Genomic DNA, 27,154 nt, shown 5'->3' on the forward strand with positions numbered 1-27,154 from the left:
ACTTGGCACTGGCGTCACGAACTATCCCTACCTATACCTGCCCTTGCAGAGAGTCAGCTGTACCAGGTTAGTGTATATTGCACTACTACACTCAGAAACACCTACTACGCACAACTTGAGTACACTGCACCTCTCTTTTGGCGTCACGAACAGGATACGCACGCTTTCTAGTGCAAGAAGCGTGAACTTTGTGCCTTATACCGTTGCCCTGTGACCAAAGTGACAATTTTCCTGTTTTATTCAAGTGGACTTTGTGGATTAAAAATCATACCCAAAGTGTGTCAAAAACTTCTAAAACGCGCTGTACAGTATTGCGCTGCACAGAGGAAGAAAATCGCCGCATTGGAGTGTGGTTTTGTGGACTTTAAACATTCTTGCTTGCCGTCAGTGAATAGACAGCGTTTGTACCTAAAGATGGCCGCTGGGCTTGCTGAATTTACTGCTGCGTCACCTTCATCCCGAAAAGGCGGGAAAAGTTGGCGCCTTTCTGAAGAAAAAGCGGGAAGAAGGTCAAGGGCAGGCGCCACGGCTTATCTGGACATTTGCATGTCTGCCAGCATGGACACCGCCCTCCATATACTGGAATACCTGGGGGGCGGCTCCCCAGTGCAATGGGAGGAGCTGGCTACTCTAATTGACGCGACCCTATCGCTCTCCTCAGTAGGATCGAGCATGTTGGATTGTGAGCAGAGTGTTGCTGCAGCGTCCGCACCTATGATTGGAAAAATGACCGACACCGGTGTAGAGCCAGAGGAGGCTCCACCGGCCTACGCTCCGGGACCGGAGCAACCTGCCTGCCGCACCAGGGAGAAAGAACCCGAGCCCTACTATGGCTCATGGAGGGACTTTTTTCAGCCAACGTTCCAATGGTCTTCCCTGATGGCGGAGATTCGGGAGGCCGCTATCAAGCGAAATACCCAGACAAAGATCGTGTATGAGGAGCTAACTAAGACCATACATGAAAGACATACGCACACCCAACCCCGCCTGGAGAGGAGAAAGGGAGTGGTGCTGTCGTTTGACAAATCCCGTGGCTACGGGTTTATTCAAGACTATCTAACTGGCAGAGACCTCTATGTTAATCGAAGGTCTGTCAAGAGAGACTACCTCCCTTCGTACCAGCACAGCCTCCGCGAGGGAGAGGAAGTGGAGTACACCCCTGCCGAGGGCCTGCGCGGCCCCTATGCGACTGCTGTGACCCGTCCGAAGCGAGGACCTGAGGATTGGGAGGCAGAAGAAGGAGAAGACTACTCTGGCTGCGAGCGAGAACCGGAACGCTCTCCAGAGCCGGCCCATCACGCCTTTCAGGAGCGGAGCTCCTTCATTGGGCCGAACGTCTTCTGGCAGCCAACCGTGTTGGAGAAATGGGTGAGCCCCTACCCTTCCCCCGAGCTGCCACGTCGGGAGAAGACACTATCTGAGCTGGAGCAGCAAAGAGGATTGAGTGCTACCTTCCAGAACATCCGGATGGGACGGAGACCAGAGGCAAGTCCAGAACCTGAAGAGGCCGAGTCTGCATCAGCGGTGACTGTACCTGCGCCGGCGGAGCCAGCAGAGAACAGCGACTCCGACACCGAGAGTATCGGTGAGCAGATCGTCCGGCTGGAGGAGAAGTTGCGGGAGTTGCGTAAGACCTACACCGCCAGGATCCAGACGCCGCCGAGGAAGGATGAGGTAAGGGTGCCTGTCACCACCCGCCGACCGCCTTCTGTTGCCACCGTTCCGTCAGTGCCCCAGACCGGACCCGCGATTGCCGTAAATTGCTGCACCCAGAGCACCGGACCGCTTGCTGCGGCGGTGCCAAGCACGTCACACCCTGCAGTGATCATGCCAGGGCCGGCACGGCCCACCAGAGGGTTCACCCCTAGGCCTATGGGGCCAATACCTATTAGGGGCCCCTTTACCCTGCAGCTACCCCCTGATACAGTCATGTGGGCCCATCCTCCTGTAGAGGAATACTACAGAAGATATCTCCCTGCAGAGCCAAGTAGCTACAATATGCCACTGTGATCAGCCTGCTAGGCCCTTGATTTATTTCTTCAGAAGGTGATGTTAACCCTTCCAGGACAGGAGTCCTATGTTGCTGGCCCTTTGTTGCAGCTGCCAGTTTGTCCACGGCCCAGTGGTAGGTGTTGACCACTGAAATCAGAAAGTCAGCAAGGCCACGTTTGTTTCCAGGACCTCCTGCCTGCTTTTGTTACCCCACACCAAGTTGTGCCTGTTCCTTTGTTGCACCTTTTACCCTTCACCCCCTTTTCAGGTTGATCAGGGGCATTACAGCACTTGTCTTTGCTGTCCATTTTATTGTGCAACCTGATACTAAGGAACCGTGCCCGGAGACAGACTCAAAAGATACCTGAGCCTCTGAGATTCTTACTCTTTTAAAAGTATTGTGCCCAGAGATGGACTCCACCGCACGAGAGCCTCTGTGATTTAATAAGAAATAACCTGGGTACGGACTCATGTTTGTTCTTTGAGCCTCCAAGAACTTTTATACTGTTTTATCCATTTTGCTGTTCTATCATGGACTTATTCATTGTCATGGACTATCCTGGTTCTAATGTTACGCTGTGCCAGGTCAGCGCCCCCGTTCCATTCACTATCCTGAGAGAAGAGAACGACGCCCCTTGTCACTACCCTGCACCTTTGCCAATTGGACCTGATGCAAATGTAAATGCAGATGAATTACATGTATGTATGCCTGCATGTCTCTATTTTCTATTTCAGGTAGAGATTCCAGTTGGGCGACCCATGATGGAGTACGAGGGCGTACTCAGCTTAAAGCAGTGGGGTATGTAGTATACGGGAGTTGTACTACCCGTTACTACCAAAGGTCACTTGGTGTGCTGTCGTCCCTCCTAATTATGGGAAGTTGCTTTATGTCAGTTTTATAAAATGTAATGTAATGTGTGTATTTTCCTGTCACTGAAACTTGCACTTACAGGCCTGCTAGGGGTGTCATTCCTACTTCTAGTCCATAGAGGGAGCTAGGGAGCCCTAGTTTATATAAGGCTAGACCAGGAAGTGCAAGGGAGACGGAGTCTAGTGTCTGTAATCTACAGATGGAGATTAGATAATGTCTGAGACCAGTCCAGGCCTGAAGCCTGCTGTTCAGGAGAAGATTCCCTCCTGAATCCCTACATGCAGAAGCAGGAATACCTTAGCCTGAGGAACCATTCAGAAGCTAGGAGAGACTGAGGCAAATATCAGAGGAGCCAGAGGTATTGAGGAAACAGAGGAGGTACTTATGAAAGCCATAATCAAGGATATAAAGCCAGACTTAGGTTAATGGGCCTTGGTGAAGAATTGCTATATTCCAGGATCAGACAGAATTAGAGTGCTAGCTCCTGTGCTGCGAATCCTGTGTTCAACACTCTGTAATTACCCTGCTGTACTGAATTGCCTGCATCGACCGAATTGCAAAATCGACTGTATGCTGAGGAACTGCGTTTCCAATATTGTCTCTGCCTGCAAACTACTAAAGTTCAAGTTCTGTTTTAACACCACGTTTCCTCAAATTATTCCTGCATCCGCAAACGGCGTGCCACCGTTTACTTGGCACTGGCGTCACGAACTATCCCTACCTATACCTGCCCTTGCAGAGAGTCAGCTGTACCAGGTTAGTGTATATTGCACTACTACACTCAGAAACACCTACTACGCACAACTTGAGTACACTGCAGATATAAGGCCAGATTCTCTGTTACGGGACCTCTCTCCTCTGCCTGGGTGCCTGGGCCTAAATGTGTGACAGTGGCCTGTTCCAGTGGTGGGTGACGTGAAGCCAGATTCTCTGCTATGGGACCTCTGTCCAATTGATATTGGTTCATTTTTATTTTTTTTATTTTAATTTTAATTCATTTCCCTATCCACATTTGTTTGCAGGGGATTTACCTACATGTTGCTGCCTTTTGCAGCCCTCTAGCTCTTTCCTGGGCTGTTTTACAGCCTTTTTAGTGCCCAAAAGTTCGGGTCCCCATTGACTTCAATGGGGTTCGGGTTCGGGACGAAGTTCGGATCGGGTTCGGATCCCGAACCCGAACATTTCCGGGAAGTTCGGCCGAACTTCTCGAACCCGAACATCCAGGTGTTCGCTCAACTCTAGTGGACAGGTGTTTTTTTTTCCTTTCCCATGTCCTCACCATATTTTCTTTAAGGTCTGGCACGTCTCTCAGAAGTTTTTTACACTTATTTGAAACTTTATTATATATGCATGGTGCCGAGGACATGAGGAAGCCAGGATGTTCTTGAGCAGGTTATCCTACCTCACCCTAGGGAACCAATTACTTTACATCATACAATGAATTGCAGTACTACAAACATAGTATATTTGTTACAATGTCCTTGCAATCTTTTGTACGTTGGACGCACCACCCAATCTCTCAAGGAATGTATGAACAAACATTGTTCAAATATACGACGCAAAGTGTGTACACACAGTGTATTCCGGCACTACGCTCTCCATCATGAGGGTGACCCCTCATCATTATTAGTCACGCCACTGGAATGGGTTCCTCTATCCTTCCAGACATTGTGCAAAAAAGAAATGTTCTGGATCTATAAGTTTAAACACCCTCAATCGCTTTGGCCTCAACGAATCCTTCAAATGCACGAATTAATAACATCTACTAACACAGATCTCTCTACACCGACTAGACCTTATATATATATATATATATATACACTCACCTAAAGAATTATTAGGAACACCATACTAATACAGTGTTGGACCCCCTTTTGCCTTCAGAACTGGCTTAATTCTACGTGGCATTGATTCAACAAATTGCTGATAGCATTCTTTAGAAATGTTGGCCCATATTGATAGGATAGCATCTTGCAGTTGATGGAGATTTGAGGGATGCACATCCAGGGCACGAAGCTCCCGTACCACCACATCCCAAAGATGCTCTATTGGGTTGAGATCTGGTGACTGTGGGGGCCATTTTAGTACAGTGAACTCATTGTCATGTTCAAGAAACCAATTTGAAATGATTCGAGCTTTGTGACATGGTGCATTATCCTGCTGGAAGTAGCCATCAGAGGATGGGTACATGGTGGTCATGAAGGGATGGACATGGTCAGAAACAATGCTCAGGTAGCCCGTGGCATTTAAACGATGCCCAATTGGCACTAAGGGGCCTAAAGTGTACCCAGAAAACATCCCCCACACCATTACACCACCACCACCAGCCTGCACAGTGGTAACAAGGCATGATGGATACATGTTCTCATTCTGTTTACGCCAAATTCGGACTCTACCATTTTAATGTCTCAACAGAAATCGAGACTCATCAGACCAGGCAACATTTTTCCAGTCTTCAACAGTCCAATTTTGGTGAGCTCGTGCACATTGTAGCCTCTTTTTCCTATTTGTAGTGGAGATGAGTGGTACCCGGTGGGGTATTCTGCTGTTGTAGCCCATCCGCCTCAAGGTTGTGCGTGTTGTGGCTTCACAAATGCTTTGCTGCATACCTCGGTTGTAACGAGTGGTTATTTCAGTCAACGTTGCTCTTCTATCAGCTTGAATCAGTCGGCCCATTCTCCTCTGACCTCTAGCATCCACAAGGCATTTTTGCCCACAGGACTGCCGCATACTGGATGTTTTTCCCTTTTCACACCATTCTTTGTATACCCTAGAAATGGTTGTGTGTGAAAATCCCAGTAACTGAGCAGATTGTGAAATACTCAGACCGGCCCGTCTGGCACCAACAACCATGCCACGCTCAAAATTGCTTAAATCACCTTTCTTTCCCATTCTGACATTCAGTTTGGAGTTCAGGAGATTGTCTTGACCAGGACCACACCCCTAAATGCATTGAAGCAACTGCCATGTGATTGGTTGACTATATAATTGCATTCATGAAAAATCGAACAGGTGTTCCTAATAATTCTTTAGGTGAGTATATATATATATATCAGGCACAAACTGTACCACCTAATAACCAATTTTTTGTTGTAGGCGTGTGAAGTTTACCTCGAGTAACATTTCCCCAGAACAGTACATTCCCTTTAAATTTAATATACAAACTCTCACACATCTGAAGCATTTAATATATCCTGTACAAAGCCCCTATACATTTAAAACAACAACGATGTCCCGCAAATAAATACACCGACCTATATTTATAGATTTATTACCTACTATTTATCAATTATAGTTTTATCTGGTTAGGTTAGAATGGCCATATCTGGCTGATTGTATACCTATAGTATACAGCAGTGCCTTTACACACTCCAATGTCATATTTTAGAGTCAATATTTATTTATTATATTATTTTTCATGATTAGACTTTTATAGCTGTATGTATGGATAACCTATGTATTCATTTATGAATTTATTTATTTATTTATTACCTGTTCCTGCGGTTAGGTCCCCCCCCCCCTCATTTACCCATATTTAGGTTGATTCATTGGGATACATTTATGTTTCTATTTACGTATTTACTCGGAGGTTTCTTTTCCCCCTAACATATTATCGTCATTCACCAATATTATATTATATTAGTTTTTATGGATAATCCATTGATCTATTTATCCATATCTAATGTTCTGTTGATTGTCCATTTAAGAATATTTATTTATCATAAGTTGCCCTCCCTATTTATTGATTTATTGGGATTTAACTATCAGTTAATTATTCAGAGGTTGACATATCTAAAATATTCACCCAATATGCCCTCCCTATCAATCTACATATGTATTCTCCCTTGGAAGATAACTCCGGCTGTAAAACAAACTAAGTGAAACGCGTGGTGCCGTGTCACATGCATTCCACATAAGCAAGTTCCTCCTCGGGCGACGTCACTTCCGGTGACGCTAGCCCTGATGCGGACTCAGGGAACACCCTTTGCGTTCCGCAGGCTGGATATAGACACTTCCGGCGACTTCTGTCCGGATGTAGACCTTGTGGAATGCATCTTGCGTTCCACCTGCTCGAAAGAAGCAACTTCCGGTCGCGCGGAACGCGACCTTACATCCCCAATAACATCCGAGTGTTCAGCCTAGGCCGACAGCTTGGTATTAGTTATATATATATATATATATATATATATATAAAATATATATTTATATATATATATATATATATATTTTTCATTAATTAATTATAATATGTCAGCATCTTATGATTAGTGTTATCAAGAGATGATGTCACTTCCGGTAACCCCGCCCACTGTTTCTTTATGGCGCCAAATTAGCGCACCCACATGTATTTAACTTCATACACTATGTTCATTCTCCATTCTGCTCCTGATGAGGGGGGTATTGTGACCCCTGAAACGCAGTGAGCCGCATATTTTAATATGAAAAGAGGATTGATTACGTACTTCTGGATCCGTCTGCTGATTTACAACTGGGCTGCACATCCAGTGCGTTGACATCGACCTCTATCAATCTACACGCGATCCCGGCCGGGGGGTGTCTTGAGTTTATCCTGGTGGCGACCCCCTAGTGAAGTGAGTGGATTATCATTAATATTATTATCATCAATATTATTATTATTTTAACTTATTTAATTTTCTTTTATATGTTTTATTCATTGTTTTATTGCATGGTATTTCATATTATCAACCCACTATCTTGTCCCCACATGCAAGTCCCACGTGTTTGTAGGTGGTGCAACTTTTAACTTTATTTATTTACTTTGATATGCGTGAGATTGGCGCTCACTCCCCCACGTTTTTACAGTAACTGGTGCGACACTCGGGGTGGGTCCCTTCCCCTTGCTTTCCATCGTGTTGTTGATTCATTGTCGCTTTCCTTTGGTGTTTAGCCTTGCCTTCACTAGAGCAACCTTCTCTACCACATCACCTTCATCTTTATTATTTCCTTCGGTCCTGTTGGTGCCCCCTTTGTGTATCCTTTCCCTTCAAGGACAAAGCACAGTCCTGTGAAGCCTTTGGATAACCTCCTTGTTTTTTCTATTTGTTTTCATGTAACTACCCAGTTAACTGAATGCCAGGTCACATTACACATTTGAGGATCACTTGACTGACATCATGTTTAGTCCTATTTGCTATGGATGCATTTTAAAGGCCTAAAATGGGCTGTAGCATTTTTTTTCTTAGAGTTAGGCAACTGCACAGATATACTGTGAGCAAAATTTTAAAATTGATGCATATTAGAAAATTATTCAACATCCTGTTCTCTAAAGAAACAAATGTAATCATTAAAACTGGAATAACCCTTTAAGTAAATTCACAAAGAGTAGAGTTGAAGAGCCAGAACTGTAGGCCAGAGAGGCAATCCACTTATATTTAGACTTTGAAGTTGAAAATCAAACACAATTGATTGGGTACTGAGTAACTACTTTAATTCCATGGGCTACAAAGAAAGTATATTAGAAGGGAATAAAGCTTGATTGAGTATTATTAACTAAATGGTTTTACTGATTACTAGTGTTGATCGCGAACATTCTAATTGCAAACTTTTATCGTGAATATTGGCACTTCGAGAATTCGCAAATATCTAGAATATAGTGCTATTGTAATGACCGACGTCATGCACAGGGAGGAAAACAGGGAAAGCCCTGCCCAAGGGAGAGGGAAAGGTGGTGACCCCTAACTCACCTTGCGGCTGGCACCTGACTGCCCTGACGTCCCTAGAAGGGTTCCTCACCCGTGCGGCGATCACGTGCCTAAACTCTGGCTTTCCCTAATATGAGCCCTAGATAGTGAACGGGCCGGTGGGATCGCTAGTCCGCACCACTGTCACTAAGAGGGAAACACTGGGGAGAGGACAGACAAAACAGACAAACACATACACCCAGGTGGGCGACCACAATAGACCAAAAAGGTCCAACAAGGATCCGGAGGGTAGCGTTCTGTACCAACTACCAGAGAACGCAGCAACACAGCTCCAGAAGGTCAGAATAGATGTCCAGGCAGGAAGCTCTATCTCTGGCAACCAGAGAAGTGTGAGAGAGGAATATAAGGAGGTCTGGGAGTGCTGGACAAGGAACAGCTGAGGAGAAGGAGCTACGGATCCCTGAGTGAGCCAAAAGGGTTTGCAAAGCAAACCCAGAAAGCTACCATAAGGAAAACAGCCCTATCTTAAATAGAGCGTGCAGCCAACTGCTGCGACTTCCTGACCCCGGGTATAACGGAGTCAGGCGTGGTTCTCGATACCCTCGTGACAGTACCCCCCTCTCTACGAGGAGCCTCCGGACACTCAGGACCAGGTCTCTCAGGATGAGAGGCATGAAAAACCCGAACTAACCTGTCGGCGTTTACCTCAGACGCAGGAACACACATTCTTTCCTCGGGACTGTAACCTCTCCAATGCACCAGATACTGAAGAGAGCGGCGGACCCGACGAGAATTAACAATTTTGGATATCTGAAATTCTAGATTACCATCCACGACAACTGGAGGGGGTGGCAGCGGTAACGGTTCTAGAGGTGGAACATATTTTTTGAGTAACGACTTATGAAAAACATTATGAATTTTAAAAGTCTGAGGTAACTCCAGGCGAAAAGCCACGGGGTTGATGATGGCTACAATTTTGTAAGGGCCAATAAACCTAGGACCCAGTTTCCAAGAGGGAACCTTCAATTTAATATTCCTAGTAGACAACCACACATAGTCATTCACTCCTAGGTCCGGACCTGGCGACCGTCTCTTATCAGCCATGCATTTGTATTTACCTCCCATATTTTTCAAGTTAGCTTGCACCTTCTGCCATACCGATGAAAGAGATGACGAAAACCGTTCCTCTTCGGGAACCCCAGAAGACCCCCCCTCTTTGAAAGTACAGAATTGGGGATGAAAACCATATGCACCAAGAAATGGTGACTTGCCAGTGGATTCCTGACGACGATTATTTATGGCAAACTCAGCTAACGGTAAATATGATGACCACAACTCTTGGTTTTCAGACACAAAATATCTTAGATATGTCTCAAGGTTTTGGTTGGTACGCTCAGTCTGTCCATTCGACTGAGGATGGAAAGCTGAGGAAAAGGACAAGTGTACCCCCAAACGGGAACAAAAAGCTTTCCAAAATTTAGAAATAAACTGGGTACCCCAATCCGAAACAACATCGGAGGGGACCCCGTGAAGCTTCACGATTTCACTGACGAATACCTGAGCAAGAGTCTTAGCATTAGGTAGTGCGGGTAACGCAATGAAGTGTACCATTTTGCTAAACCTGTCCACTACTACCAAAATAACTGTTTTACCCGCAGACAAAGGTAAGTCAGTGATAAAATACATTGACAGATGTGTCCACGGTCTATTGGGAATGACGAGTGGTAATAGAGACCCTGCAGGACGTGTATGTGAAACTTTTGCGCACGCACAGGTAGAACAAGAAGACACAAAATACAATACATCCTGACGCAACTTTGGCCACCAAAAACGACGAGACAATAGCTCCAAGGTTGCTTTACTACCCGGGTGCCCAGCAAGTGCCGAAATATGATGTTCCTTTAATAATTCGAAACGTAAGTTTAACGGTACAAACAATTTCTCTAAGGGGCAAGAGACCGGGGCGTCCCCCTGGGCCTCTAACACCTTCCCCTCCAAAACAGAGTGTACCGCAGAAACAACCACTCCTCTTTGAAGAATGGGCACCGGATCACTCACATTACCCCCTCCAGGGAAACAACGAGATAGTGCATCAGCCTTGGTGTTCTTTGCCCCAGGACGATAGGTAATCACAAAGTTAAACCTGGTAAAAAATAGCGACCACCTAGCCTGTCTAGGGGTGAGACGCTTAGCTGATTCGAGGTACAGAAGATTTTTGTGGTCCGTAATCACAGTGACGAGGTGGACTGCCCCCTCTAAGAAGTAACGCCACACCTCAAACGCAAGTTTAATAGCTAATAGTTCCCTATTGCCAATATCGTAGTTCTTTTCTGCTGCAGATAGTTTTTTAAAAAAGAAAGCACAAGGACGCCATTTGCCAAGAGACGGACCCTGAGACAGCACTGCCCCCACTCCCACCTCTGACGCATCGACTTCAACAATAAAAGGCTGAGAGACATCAGGTTGGACTAGTACAGGTGCTGAGGTAAACCTCTCTTTTAGAGAGGAAAAAGCAACTTTAGCGGCGTCAGACCATTTAGAAAAATCAGTCCCCTTCCTAGTCATGTCAGTAAGCGGTTTTACAATAAGTGAATAATTTTTTAATGAATTTCCTATAGAAATTCGCGAAGCCCAAGAACCGTTGTAGTGCTTTGAGGTTCTCAGGAAGATCCCAATCTAAAATTGCCTGGACCTTCCTAGGATCCATACGGAAACCTGAAGCAGATAAAAAATAACCCAGGAATTGTATCTCCTGAACGGCGAAGACACATTTTTCAATTTTAGCATATAATTCATTCGTCCGTAGGACCTGCAGTACTTGTCTGACATGCACCTCATGTGTTTTCAGATCAGACGAATAAATTAAAATATCATCTAGGTATATTACCACAAACCTGCCGATTAGATGACTAAAAATGTCATTAACGAAATGTTGAAAGACGGCAGGAGCATTGGTCAGACCGAAAGGCATAACTAGATTTTCATAATGCCCCTCAGGGGTGTTAAACGCTGTCTTCCACTCATCCCCCTCCTTAATACGAATCAGATTGTAGGCCCCCCTAAGATCAAGTTTGGAGAACCACCTAGCACCCGCAATCTGATTAAACAGGTCAGGAATGAGAGGAAGAGGGTATGGGTCTCGGATGGTTACCCGATTCAATTCGCGAAAATCTAAGCAAGGATGCAGGCCCCCATCTTTCTTTTTAACGAAGAAAAACCCTGCAGCCACGGGTGAAGAAGAGGGTCTGATGTGTCCCTTAGCCAAGCTCTCGGAGATATAATCTTTCATGGCTTGTCTCTCTGGACCCGAAAGATTATATAACCTGGTCTTGGGTAATTTTGCGCCGGGAATAAGGTTAACCGGGCAATCATAAGGACGATGAGGTGGTAACTTCTGACAACCCTTTTCAGAAAAAACATCCTCAAAATCTGAAATAAATGTAGGTAGGGTAGTTATGGAGGCGACTAAGCAATTGCTATTTAAGCAATTTTCTCTGCACTGCTCACTCCACTCCAATATCTCCCTGGCCTGCCAATCCACTACTGGATTGTGCGCTACCAACCAGGGAAGACCCAGCACTACCGGAGTGGGAAGCCCCTCCAGAACATAAGCTGAAAGCATCTCGTTATGGTGGTCCCCTACCCGAAGGTGTAAATTATGAACAATGTGGGTGAGGTTTCTCTGAGACAGGGGAGCAGAATCAATAGCGAATATGGGAATGGGTCTCTGTAAAGTACATGGAGACAAACCCAAAGTGCGGGCAAAATGGGCATCTATCAAATTTACCCCTGCTCCACTGTCTAGAAAGAAAGAAATAGTCTCCATCTTATCACCAAAAATAATAACCGCTGGCAACACAAATTGCGATGTACGTATGGAGGAAACGTATACCCCCCGGCTGACATCCTCCACACAGCCTGGGGTTAGTAGTTTTTCCGACGGTCTTTTGTTTCTGAGGAAAGAAGGACAGACATTAATGAAATGACCCCTCTCCCCACAAAAAAAACAAACCCCACGCCTATGGCGAGCCTCAGGAGGACGGACCTGACGAGTAGTTCCTCCTAGCTGCATAGGCTCGTCTAAGTCCGTACAGACTAACTGCTGCTTGGGAGGGGTTACCAATTGCTCCGGTTTTTTCAACCTGTCCCTAAGGCGTCTCTCTATACGGATAGAAAGGGACATAACCGCATCAAGGGAAAAGGGGGTCTCATATAATGCAAGCGCATCCTTAACCCTTTCGGATAACCCAGAGCAGAACTGACTCCTGAGAGCCGGGTCGTTCCATTGGGTATTCGTAGTCCACCTACGGAATTCAGAGCAATACTCCTCTACCGGCCACTCTCCTTGTAAGAGTCTCCGTAATCTTGATTCAGCCAGTGCGACTCGGTCAGGGTCGTCATATATGAGACCCAAGGCCCCGAAAAACTCATCCACTGACCGAAGAGCCTGGGAATCAGTAGGTAAAGAGAACGCCCAGGACTGCGGATCCCCCTGCAGCAGGGAAATAACAACCCCCACCCGCTGATCTTCATTACCAGAGGAGTAAGGGCGCAGTTTAAAATATAACTTACAGGCCTCACGGAATGTCAAAAACTTGTCCCTTCCCCCAGAAAATCTGTCAGGGAGAGGGACCTTGGGTTCCGCAACAACCTGGTTACCAGTAGCAACCGCTGGGCTTGCAGTCAGTTGCAATCGCTGCTGTTGCTGGAGGACCGACGCCTTCAATCCTACCACCTCCAAAGACAGGCCATGAAATTGTTTGGACAGAGCAGCAATTTGATCCATACTGGATTCTAAGTAGGTAATTTTTATTTTTTACCTACACAAAATAAGGGCCAGAGATAATGTAATGACCGACGTCACGCACAGGGAAGAAAACAGGGAAAGCCCTGCCCAAGGGAGAGGAAAAGGTGGTGATCCCTAACTCACCTTGCGGCTGGCACCTGACTGCCCTGACGTCCCTAGACGGGTTCCTCACCCGTGCGGCGATCACGTGCCTAAACCCTGGCTTTCCCTAATATGAGCCCTAGATAGTGAACGGGCCGGTGGGATCGCTAGTCCGCACCACTATCACTAAGAGGGAAACACCAGGGAGAGGACAGACAAAACAGACAAACACATACACCCAGGTGGGCGACTACAATAGACCAAAAAGGTCCAACAAGGATCCGGAGGGTAGCGTTCTGTACCAACTACCAGAGAACGCAGCAACACAGCTCCAGAAGGTCAGAATAGATGTCCAGGCAGGAAGCTCTATCTCTGGCAACCAGAGAAGTGTGAGAGAGGAATATAAGGAGGTCTGGGAGTGCTGGACAAGGAACGGCTGAGGAGAAGGAGCTACGGATCCCTGAGTGAGCCAAAAGGGTTTGCAAAGCAAACCCAGAAAGCTACTATAAGGAAAACAGCCCTATCTTAAATAGAGCGTGCAGCCAACCGCTGCGACTTCCTGACCCCGGGTATAACGGAGTCAGGCGTGGTTCTCGATACCCTCGTGACAGCTATATCTTGGTAATCACAAATATTCTAGATTTTTTTTATCAGTACCCATGATCCCTCACTGCTTCTTGCTTTTGGGCAAATGAGAAGGCTGCAATATCTTTGACTTTTGGAGAAATGTTGATCGCAAATTTTTATCGCAAATTTTCCGATTGCCGTTTATTCGCAATCAAGAAAATAATGACTGGAGATCACAAATTCTCGAATTCACGAATATATGACGAATATTCGCCCAAATATTCATGAAATATCGCAAATTCGAATATTGCCCCTGCCGCTCATCACTGCTGGTTACCCAAACATGAAACGAAATTCTAGGGAAACCAACTGACAAATCCACTGCTAGTAACAAATTTGTTGCAACATTTAGATTATTACACAGTGCTAAATATAAATTGTATATCCAATTTATAAAAAAAAATACATCGATCTTATAATCATACTAGGATTAAGTTCTGTACGATGCTGACGAAACCTACAAAATTATAATGATTGCAGATGACACTAGAAGGAAATAAAATCAGTAAGGTACAAGCTTAGCTACCATGATTACTAATTGTTTCAATTTACAAGAGAGCAAAGTCTACCAAATGGCAAGTCAAAAAGTTATAAATAATGGATGCACCACTAAAAATAAATCTGCTGAAAATAAAATGAAAGACCTAACTAATTAATGTATGCTAATTGTGTTCTTTATTCAGTCAAATCTACATTGATTAAAAACTGTCATATACCACTAACAGATGAAAATGTGCAATACATCTATTAACTTGCATAAAATATGTGAGCTTAGCTATGATGCATAACAACTAAATGGTTTTCATGCAAAAATATGCTTCTACAACATGAATATTTCCAAGTTAAAAAAGATGTTTTTCTAGCAATGACAGTACACGTGCTTGATTATAAAATACAGAACTCAATAAAATGATCTTAATTTAGGGACCTTTCAATTTTAAACAGGTTGGAAGCACAACAGAAAATACAACAGAAATGAATTGCATTGTTCTCTCGGGCTGCAGCAATGTCTTCTTAGAGGGGAGAGCCCTCTGATGCTAGTGTACATGAGCCAGGAAGTTTACGAGGAGGGGAATGGGTTTAGTCTGGATAATTTTTGCCTACGGAGTAAATGCGGCCATTTTCTTGGAAGAAATCTCCTAGTTACTAATAGTACAAAATAGATTTTGTTAATAGCACCAGCCATAGTACCAGGCATAGAACATACTGCTGAATATGCATTGACAATTCCTCTCTACACTGCATAATTGTGCATATTTGCCTTTTAGCAGCCTTGAAGAGCTGAGTAGCATGTGGTGGAGATCAAACAACATATACAGTATATTTTCACAGTTGTCCTGATATTATATTTATGTACAGTATATAATAGCACATACTGAATATATGTACCAAATATAGCCTTCATTACATCTCTGTAAAGCTTGTTACTCAGCTTTACCAGACTGCTGAATTTCAAATTTGCCTAGTTGTGTATTCATAGTGATGACCGGACGGTGAATGTTCAGGCTTGACGGGATCAGCCGAACTTTATTGAAGTTAATGGGAACCTGCACTTTGGGGCTGAAAGATGGCTATAAAAAAGTCATAGAAAGAGCTAGGGAGCTTCAAAAGGAACCAAAATAGGGGTGAGAACAGGACAACTGCCCTGCAAACAAATGTGGAAAGGGAAATTACTTAAAACAACATAAAATACATAAAAATGAAAAATATTATTCTTGAACCAGGAGGCAGAGGTCCAAGTGGAATAGGAAGTTGAGGAGGCTGTGGATGTGGCGGTGTAGGTGGAAGAAGCGGAGGAGGAAGCCAACAGAGGTGTTTTTTTTTCGTTTTTTTTTATTATTTTATTTATGTGTCTGTTAATTCTGTGTGTGACCTAAGCATTTTTTTAGGTGCGGCCGGTATACTTCTTTACTCTTGAGCCAGGAGGTGGAGGTCCGAGTGGAGGAGGTGGAAGAAGCGGAGGTGGCGGGGCAGGAAGCCAACACTGTTTCTGTTTTTTTTTTTTTTTTAAATGTCTGTCAATTCTGTCTGTGACCTTTAACCATTTTTTGGAGTGCGGCCGGTATACTTCTCTACTCTGCCAATATAACAAATAATAATCTTGAGGAAGGAGGCGGTGGAGGTGGCGGGGTAGGTGGAAGAGGTGGAAGAAGCCAACACTGTTTCTGTTTTGTTTTTTAAATGTGTCTGTAAATTCAGTATGCGACCTTTAGTTATTTTTTGGGGTGCGGCCAGTATACTTCTCTACTTTGCCAATATAAGACATAATAATCTTGAGCCAGCGGGGGAGGTCCGAGTAGAGGAGGAGGCAGATGTGGCAGTGCAGGCAGAAGAATCAGATCTGGTGGTGTAGGAGTAAGAGGCAAAGGAGTTGGAGAAGGTAGACAACCCTTTTTTTATTTATTTATTTATTTATTTTCTTTAATTTAAATTGGGAAATAGCAAAGAGAACTGCAGCCGGTATACCTCTCTACTCTGAGCAAGGTACAGACAAGTCCTGTGGGATTCATGCCTGGTTCATTTTAATGAACGTGAGCTTGTCCACATTGGCTGTGAACAGGCAGATGCATCTATTCTATGATCACCCCCCCTGCTGTGCTAAACACATGTTTGGATAATACACATTTTGTCCATGCTAACCCTCCCTTCTGAGGTGCTGGTGTTGGCAACTTCCTCCTCCGCTTCCACCTTGTGCTTCTACTGAGCCTCTGCTGTCAGGTGTGAATGCTATTAGTAGCGCATCTGCCAGCATGCGCTTGTACTCACGCATCTTCTGATCGCGCTCCAGCGACGGAAGTAAGGACGGCACATTGTCCTTGTAGCAGGGATCCAGCAGGGTGGCCACTCAGTAATCAGCACTGGTAAGAATGAGGACAGCACAGCGGTCATTGCGCAGGCACTCTAGCATGTAGTGGCTTATGTGTGCCAGACTGCCCAGAGGCAACAACAAGCTGTCATCGGTGGGAGGTGTATCATCTGTATCCTCCTCATCCTCCAAAACTGTGCCCTGGCTGGACAGTTGAGTACTTGGTCTCTGTCGCAGGAACCCACTCTCTGAGCCACCTGTGAACAACTAGCCTAATAACCATGGGAATAATCCGTGTTCCTTCTGTGCCACATACTCATCCATCATCGCCTGAAGTGCTTTTTCACGGATACATAAAAGTGGCATAGTGACCATGAGGACGGCGTCATTGGAGCTAGCCATGTTGGTGAAGTATTCAAAATGGTGCAACACAGCACACACATCCCCCATGGAGGCCCACTCAATGGTGGTGAAGTGGTGTTGTTCCGCAAAGCGACTCACCCGACCCATGTGTGCTGCAGCTGGAACTCCACTATTGCTTGCTGCTGCTCACACAGTCTTTCCAACATGTGCAAGATGGAGTTCTATCTTGTGGGTACAAAGCATATGAATTGGTAAGCAGGAAGGCAGAAGTTACGCTGCAGCGCAGACAGATGAGCAGCAGCAGAGTGAGAGTGCCACTATCCGCAGCAGATCTGACATATCGGGGTAATTTTTCAGGAACCTCTGCACCACCAAATTCAGCACATGCGCCAGGCAAGGGATGTGCATCAAACCGGCTAGGCCCAGAGCTGCTACGAGATTTCACCCATTTTCGCACACCACCAGGCCGGGCTTGAGGATCAGCGGCATCAACCACTCATCCTTCTGTTCTTTCATGCCTGCCCACAGCTCCTGCGCGGTATAGTGTTTTTCCCCCAAACACATGAGTTTCAGACAGCTGTAATTTCCCCCTGACTGTGCTGAAGTAGGTGGTGCAGGTGTTGCGCTGACGAGATGAGGAGGCAGTAGAGGAGGAACAGGAGAAGAAAGCGGAGTATTAGGAGGAGGCAACAGAAGGTACAGAGAAACATGACATGCACCAAACCGCTTTCCGCTTCAGCCCCAACCGCCACTACATTTTCCCAGTGGGCAGCTAGGGAGATATAATGTCCCTGCCTGTGCTTACTGGTCCACGTATCGGCGGTTATGTGGACCTTGCCACTGATGGCGTTGTGCAGCGCACACCTGATTTTTTCCACCACTTGTTCATGCAGGGCAGGGACAACCTGCCTGGAAAAGTAGTGGTGGCTGGGAACCACGTACTGTGGGAAAGCTGCCGTCATTAAGTTTTTATAACTGTCAATCTCCACCAGACAGAATGGCAGCATTTCAAAAGCCAGTAGTTTAGAAATTCTGGCATTTAGGGCCAGGGTTCACGGATGGGTAGGGGAGGACTTCCTCTTTCTCTCCAGTGTTTGGAGAATGGACAGCTAAATGCCTCCATGGAACAGTGTGGAGATGCTCGGTGACACTGGTGGTGGTAGTGGTATTGCTGTCACATCTTCAATTTGAGGGGTGCAAGGTGGCCCTGTCTAGAGGGGGAGGAAGAGGTCGAGACCGCAGCAGATGAGAGGAGGAGCCTCAGATCTTTTGTGGTTTTTGAGGTGTCTACTCTACTGCAGCTCGTGCTTTGCAGTTAGATGCCTGGTAATGCAGGTGGTGCTCAGGTTTACAACAGTTATGCCTTGCTTCAGGCTCTGACTGCACAGCATGCAAACCACCCATGTCATGTTGTCAGCACATTGCCTAAAGAACTGCCATGCCAGGGAACTCTTTTGAGCTGTCTTTGGTGTGCTCTGTCCCTCGGCGCGTTGGGCAGTAGCAGGCGTACTTGCTGGGGGCTGGCCTCTCTGCTTTTGCACACTGCTCCTTCTCTTCCTGTGCAGCTGGCACTGCGTAACCCCCACCTCTTCCTCTGAACTTCACAAGTCAGTCGGATGACCTGGATGCCATGTGAGGTCTAGGACTTCATCATCCTCCACATCATCTCCCATCCACACCTCACCTCTGCCTTCCTTGCTGATCTGTGAAGAGACTCCATCTTGTCTTCTCTTACATGTACAGAATGTTATAATATCTCACCCACGCACTTCACATCCCCCCCCCCCCCCACCCCCACTGTGAGTTAGATTCACTTATCTGTCTCAGGACAGATTCTGGGAATCTCCCAGAACTAGAACAAATGTTCTGTTTCACTCAGGGTCATTCGGCACAACTGCGTGCATTCTTATATGTGACGTATTACATACCCATAAAAGGATGTTCCGGTAGTATCTGTGTGATCACCAATGTTTTTCTTTTATGATTGGTTTAACGCTGTTGCTATGCAAACTTTTCTACTGCCTATATAAGGCCAAGCTATAGCATAATAAAATTAGAGTGTTTCTCAGTGATGTGTGTGTCTATTATTGCCAACTGAGAAACATCTCTCCTGACGTCAGTGTCTCAAACCAAGGTTGTCGTAGAGGTCCAGAAAGGTCCAAATCCTTTCAGTTTGGGGGCCCCGTCCGGGATAGAGAAGGCCATCCTCGTGTCCGGTAAGAGAGACATCCTTTTTGTCCACTGCCCGTTCCAAGGGCACTGGCCACATCTCTACCCGTGAGTTTTTATTATGTATCCGGGATACATTGTTAAGCCTTAAAAATAGACTCCGGGAGTTTATAATAAGTACTTGGAGTACTTTCATGAATAAGGCCGGCACTTGGAGTGCCATGCACGGTATAGAGTCTCAGGGAGATCTATCCGTAAGTTGGTTTGTGTCAGGGACACACCATAAGGATCTCCGGGAGATCTATTTTCTTTATCTAACTGTCGACACAGAGATATTTTTTAGTACCAGGGGTACATGTAAGAGAACAGTCTCCGGGAGACTGACCTACCTTGGTTTGACGCATACCTATATTTAGAGTATAAGATACATAGAGTGTTAAGATTCATCTGTTTGTGTGAGAGCTATTGTTCTGGTGGTAAGTGTAAGAACATATTTCACTGTAATATTATCACTCTGTCATTTGATGCATTTTCTTACTGTGGGTGGAGGAAAATCTAAGTGTGAGTTTCCCCCTCCCAACCAGGGACTGAAGACAGCCTAGTTCTACTTCACAATCTCATGTTGATTGTAAAGCAGCACGTTTTCTCATGGACCTCAGACAAAATACAAGACTTTGAGAAACATTTATATGAGAAGGAGGCAGCGGGATGCTTTGATATCAGGAAGATACAGACCCCCACACATAGTTACAAAAGTTCAGGAGCCAACACGTGAGTAAATAGAGACAGCCGACACATTTTTCAGTTGCTGTCAGCCATTTACTGCAGATGCTGTCTGTTTCAGCGTGATAGACTTGAAAAATGCTTTCTTCTCTATCCCAGTTGACAAGCAGACCAGACTATTTTTTATTTTTCCTTTGAGGGTCGTCAACTCACCTGTTGCAGGATGCACCAGGGATATGCTGATTCACCTGTAGTGTACAGCATTGTCGTCCAAGCCAGTTTAAAACACTGGCACCCCCCCAGGGTTCTGTGCTCTTGCAATACGTGGATTATTTGTTATTGTGTAGTATGTCAGAGGAGGCCAATTTAACAGATGGTTTATCTTTGTTGAAATGGTTGTCTGAATTTGGACACAAGGTGTCACGCAAGAAAATGCAATGGTGTAGAAAGCAAGTTGAATACTTGGACTTTGTTCTCACAAAGGGAGAAAGGAGAATCAGCACAGAAAGAGTCCAGTCTGATTGCGGGCCTGGTCACCCCGCACACCAAGAAAGAAATGTTATCTTTCCTTGGTATGATAAACTACTGCAGACAATGGATTCCTGATTGCTCCTACTATGACAATGTAATGAGACAAGCCACTCTGGCAGACATGCCAGATCTCATCAGGTGGTCTGAGGAAATGTTTAATGCATTTGATTATTTGAAATGTTCTTTAATGACAAGTCCAGGTTTGGGCCTCCCTGACTACAAACTCACATTCCACGTAAATGCTCGACAAAATTGTAAAACCATGGCGGGTGTGCTGACACAATATCACGGAGGCAAGTTACGTCCTTGTGCTTTTTTCTCAAAGGTGGTTCTGGCATCCGTCCAAGGAATGCCGGCCTGTCTGAGATCTCTTGCAGCCTGTGCTATGATAGTTGAGCTTGCAACGCCACTCACAATGGCCTAATCCTGAAGACAACTCACATGAAGGATACAGAAAATATCTGGCGGTATACAGGGAAAAGGGCAAGGGTAAGAACCATATTATCTAAGAAATTTGGTTCTAAGAGGGGATTGAAGAGACTCCATCTTGTCTTCTCTTACATGTACAGAATTGTTATAATATCTCACCCACGCACTTCACATCCCCCCCCCCCCCCCCCCCCCCCCCCCCGCTGTGAGTTAGGTTCACTTATCTGTCTCAGGACAGATTCTGGGAATCTCCCAGAACTAGAACAAATGTTCTGTTCACTCAGGGTCATTCGGCACAACTGTGTGCATTCTTATATGTGACGTATTACATACCCATAAAAGAATGTTCCAGTAGTATCTGTGTGATCACCAATGTTTTTCTTTTATGATTGGTTTAATGCTGTTGCTATGAAAACCTTTCTACTGCCTATATAAGGCGAAGCTATAGCATAATAAAATTAGAGTGTTTCTCAGTGATGTGTGTGTCTATTATTGCCAACTGAGAAACATCTCTCCTGACGTCAGTGTCTCAAACCAAGGTTGTCGTAGAGATCCAGAAAGGTCCAAATCCTTTCAGTCTGCACACTGCAGAAAGCCGCAGAAGTTGACACCTGTGTTTCGTCATCATCAGAGATGTGCTGCAGCAGTCTTCCCACGTTCTCATCCTCAAACATAAGTGGTTGGGGATCAGTGCCCTCAAGCTCTTCCACTTCTGCGGCAGGGCTTGGTGGATGGTCCACGGAAACCCTGCCAGCACAGTCATCAGTGACTGCTGCATGACTTGGGGCTCAGACTGCTTTGCTAATGTGCAAGGGGTTGAGGTGGAAGATGGATGCCAACTCTGTGCTTTCAGCATGGGACCAGGTGGGAGACAATGTGAAGGAACTGGAGGCACTGTCAGTCATCCAATCTGCTACCACCTCTACTTGTTCTGGCCTCACTATTCATAGAGCGGTATTCATGCCTACAAAATGAGGCAGAACTTCCTGTCGCCTGCGTGCACCAGAGGAAGGTGTTTCATTTAGGCACGTAGCTAGCACAGATCAAAAACGTCCTCTCCCTACAGCAGGAGCTCCACCAACACCAGCAGCACCACGGCCACGTCCCCTAATTAATGCTCTCCTCATTTTTTTCGATCACCCAGCATATTGGCTGGCAGATGAACAATTGCATTTCTGTGTTGCAGGTGCAAATGAAGTGTTTTGCACCCCAAAAAATGGCTATAGGTCCCTGACAGAATTAACAGAAAGATTAACTATTGTATTTCCTTCTCATGGATGCAGATGAGGCGTTTCTCCCTCCCAAAAAAGGTGTTATATCACGGACACAATTAACAGACTAATTAACTGTCTTATCACAGTAAGACAGATGAAAATGCGGTGTTGTAAACCCACAAAATAGCTTTATGTCACCGACACAATTAACAGACTGATTAATTCTCCTATAACAGTAAAACGGATGAAAATGTGGTGTTTTGAACCCCCAAAATGGCTTTAGGTCACCCACAGAATTAACAGCCCAATTAAGTACTATATTTCTGTGTCACTAATGCAAAGGAGTAGAATTGCACCAACCAAAAATGTCTACAGATCACCCACAGACTGAACAGCCCTATTAAGTATTGTATTTCTTAGTCACTGGTGCAAAGGTGTTGCATTACACCCACATAAATGCCTACAGGTCACCCACAGTTATTAAAAACAATAAAAACCTAACACTGTCCCTCACTGCAGTAGTGTCCTGTCCCTGCACTAATCAGAGCAGAATGGTGGCGCACTACGTGATCCGGCATTTATGCATGCAGGGTCACATGGTGTGCCGGCCAATACTAGGCATGACTGTGATGGCTTCCAAGTGCACACAGCTCAAAAGCTTGTTGATTGACTGCGCTGCAGCATTTCAAAAAGCTTTATTTAAAATCTGAACAACGAACACGGACTTTCGCACCATTGTCCGTGTTCGGGTGCCCTGACACCGTGATGTTTGGTACGAACCTGAACAGTACGGTCCAGGTTCGCTCATCCCTATTCATAAATCCTTTCATATAGTTGGACCAGCTTGCCATTCAAGGTCCTGGAAATGCTGGTGACAACACTATGCAGTTGTAATGGTGATAACAGAATATGTTCCTCTGGTAACATATGATAAATGCCAACAGTGTAATCAGGGCAGCGTTGTGTGAATTTTATATAACCAATATGCTCCCATCACCACCCAATGCAGATTGTTATCCAGATTTCCCTGACTGCAAAATGCCAGATCAGCCTATTTAGGAATTAGTAAATTCCCAGTATTGTAAAATATATGGCTGGATATATCCTGCCAGGAGCCTGGAAAAGTCAAGTAAGAATCCCAGTGACAAATTCTCTATACTGTAGCACAGCTAGACAGAATTGTCATTCAGGATCCCAGGAAATCTGGGCAACAATTTAATGATGACAATGCCTATAAGGCACTGCAGAATATGTTGGCGCTATACAAACTGCTTTTTTCCCCGCTGTTTTAATTTTAATAAATAATTGTTAGGTGAATGTGTTTTTGACAGTTTACTCATCATAAGCCAGTTTGCTATCTGTGACCATTAATAACCCAGTTCTCCTGCACTTTTATGTAGATACTAAACCATCAGCCAAATCTAGACTAAAATAATCTTTGAGGTCTGCTTTGTGGCTTCTTAATTTGCAAGGGCTGACAGATAACAAATTCTGAAATAATATTTCTGATTAACAAAAGTTAGAAAGAATCAACAGATACACAGATAGCTAAGAAAGATAATAATTGTACGGAAATCACAGTCTAAATTTATGTCCTCCCCACTTGAACTGCCACATGCTGACTTTTTTTGAGAACCCTGATTGTGCCTGTTCTATGGTTGTGACTGAGTAGGTTTCATGAATATTGCAATGCAACAGAGGGAAGCTGTCAATAAAGCTTTAAGTGATGGGGTCATATAAGGCTGAAACAATGGCATACACCATATGACAAAGAAATCCTGGCCACCTGGCCTAGTAAAAGCCCAAAGAACAGCTACTGGCATAGAAAGAAATCTGATAAAAACTGCACACAGTACAAGTTTATATAAAAAAGATGTTACAATATGGAAAATATAGCAAACGGTTTTAGAAAACCCCTTCTAAAAGTACTTTTTTACTTTATGTTTACCAATAACGGGGGAATAAATGGAGTTAAACCTTCATCGTATTGCCACTTAAATCTATAAAATTTCATAATTTTGTTTTCATATTTTGCTTCAAAGTTAGACTTATTTTATAAAACCCTGCAGGAGATGTCCTAATCCTCACAACACCTATAGAATATAACTTAATCCTTCCAACTAAAACATTACCTGCAACCACAGATGCAGCTATAACTGTATAACAAAAAGTTAACCCTTAGAGGACCTGGCAATTTTTTTGTTTATGTGTTTTCATTATTTCTTCCTGCGTTCCCAGAGCCTTAACTTTTTTTTCTTTTTTTTTTCTTTCGTATAGCCATATGAGGGCTTGTATTTTTCAGGATAAGTTGTACTTTCTCATGGCACCATTTAATGTAGCATATATGATGTAGTGGGAAGCTGGAAAAAATTCCAAATGGGGTGGAATTGGAAAGAAATCAATTCCGCCACAGTTTTATTGGTTTTTACGTTGTTCCTTATATAGAAAAAACTGACCTGTTACCTTCATGCTTCAGATCAGTATAATTGCAACAATATCACATATAGTTGTATAGTTTTTCTTGTGTTTTCAAACTGAAAAAAATGAAAACTTAGGGGGTAATTTCTGAAAGGTTAGTTGCACATCAATCTGTGACATTTTAACCTTTTCCAATGTTCATGCCAGGGCTACAGAAAGGGGGCGTGGCATAGGCAGGGAAAAGAGTGGGTATGCAGGCCAGTCTGATTTATCATTTTCTATGCCTGTTTTAGGTGTAGAAAATGGTCTCAATTAAAGTTGAGCGGACACCTGGATGTTCGGGTTCGGCGGGTGTGGCACAAAAAAGTTTGAGTTCGGAAACCCGAACTTGACCCCGAACCCGAACCCCATTGAAGTCAATGGGACCCCGAACTTTAGAGCACTAAAATGATGGATGTGGCGGTGTAGGAGGTAGCCTACACTGTTTTTTTGTTTTAATTTTTATTTATTTTTTGTTTGAATTAGGATACACCCCAAAACATTGGGAAATATAACCTGTGATAACCCCCTCCAGTCATGCTAAACAAACGTTTAGACAATTCACTGGCTGCAGGACAGGCCAGCACCTCCAAGGCGTAAAGGGCAAGCTCAGGCCATGTGCCCAATTTGGAAACCCAGAAGTTGAATGGGGCAGACCCATCAGTCAGTACGTGTAGGCGTGTGCACACATACTGCCCCACCATGTCGCACGTCCTTGTGATGTTCACAATCAAATTGGATATCTTCTCTATCAACTTTCGATGTTCCTTTCTGCGCCTACCATGTTGATCGCGGTTAACGGCGAATCAGGGTTCCACGCCAGAGAGGGAGCGTGAGAAAGGGATACTACATCCATGGGAGGTCAATGGATGAAATTCAATGTGATCGAGCGGAAATGTGGGACAAAGTATTAAAGCAGAAGCTTCTAAGTTAAGGAGGAGGCGCGCGGCAATTACCCACTCCTGATTCAGGGAGGTAGTGACGATAAATTACAATACAAGACTCTTAAGATGCCCTGTTATTGGAATGACTATAAAAAAAATTATAGCGAATGTCACTGGGGTATTTTGGATTTGGAAATGTTAGACAAGGCCTGCTGCCGCTTTGTTGACTCTAGATAACTTCTCCCTGATCGCAAGTCCCCGTGACGTCCACGATCCTTTTGGATATCTTCTCTATCAACTTTCGATGTTCTTTTCTGCTCCTACCATGTGGATCACGGTTATCGGCGAATCAGGGTTCCATGCCGGAGAGGGAGCGTGAGAAAGAGAAATCACATCCAAGGGAGGTAAATGAATGAAATTAAATGTTGATCGAGTGGAAAAGTGGGGCAAATTATTGAAGCCGAAGCTTACAAGTAAAGGAGGTGGCGCTCGTCAATTAAAAAAGATTTTTTTAAAATTTATGTCTCTGTCACCTGTGCAGAGCAGGGGTTTAAGCACGGCAAAACTGGTCACATGTCACACAAGAATGTAACAGACAAATTAGTGAAATGTTTATACCTGTCTACTAGGTATAGCAAGGGTATATCACAGCCAAAAATTGATGAATTTCATCCGAAAATGTAACAGACAAATTAGTGAAATGACATAAAATAAAATAAGTACAAAAAAATAATAATCTTGATTTATGAGGTGGAGGTCCATATGGAGTAGGAGTTTGAGGAGGCGGTGGACGTAGCTGTGTAGGTGGAAGAAGTGGTGGAGGAGGACGAGGTAGCCAACACTGGCTTTTGGTTTTAATTTTAATTTCAATTTTTTTTATTAGGGTACACTCCAAAAGAGTGGGAAATATCCAAAATACAGCAATGAGCAATTGCGCTGTAGTATAACAATGGCTGGGTAAGGCCGGTATACATGTCTATTCTGCACAAGGTACGGACAAGTCCTGTGGGATCCAAGCCTAGTTCATTTTAATGAATGTGAGCTTGTCCACATTGGCTGTGGACAGGCGGCTGCGCTTGTCTGTGATAACGCCCCCTGCCGTGCTAAACACACGTTCAGACAATACACTGGCTGCAGGGCAGGCCAGCAACTCCAAGGCTTAAGGGGCAAGCTCAGGCCATGTGCCCAATTTGGAGACCCAGAAGTCCTAGTAACGGGGATCCAGCAGCGTGGCCACCCAGTAATCAGCACAAGTTAGAATGTGGGCAACTCGACGGTCATTGTGGAGACACTTCAGCATGTAATCGCTCATGTGTGCCTGGCTGCCCAGAGGCAACGACAAGCTGTCCTTTGTGGGAGGTGTATCGTCTGTGTCCTCTGTATCCCCCCAGCCACGCACCAGTGATGGCCATGAGCTGGTTTGGGTGCCACCCTGCTGTGAACACGGTACCTCCTCATCCTGCACCTCCTCCAGAACTGTGCCCTGGCTGGACAATTGTGTACCTGGTGTTTGTGGGTGCAGGAACCCACCCTCGGA

The sequence above is a fragment of the Bufo bufo genome, chromosome 2 (assembly GCF_905171765.1).
Source record: "Bufo bufo chromosome 2, aBufBuf1.1, whole genome shotgun sequence".
In the NCBI taxonomy this organism is placed as follows: Eukaryota; Metazoa; Chordata; class Amphibia; order Anura; family Bufonidae; genus Bufo; species Bufo bufo.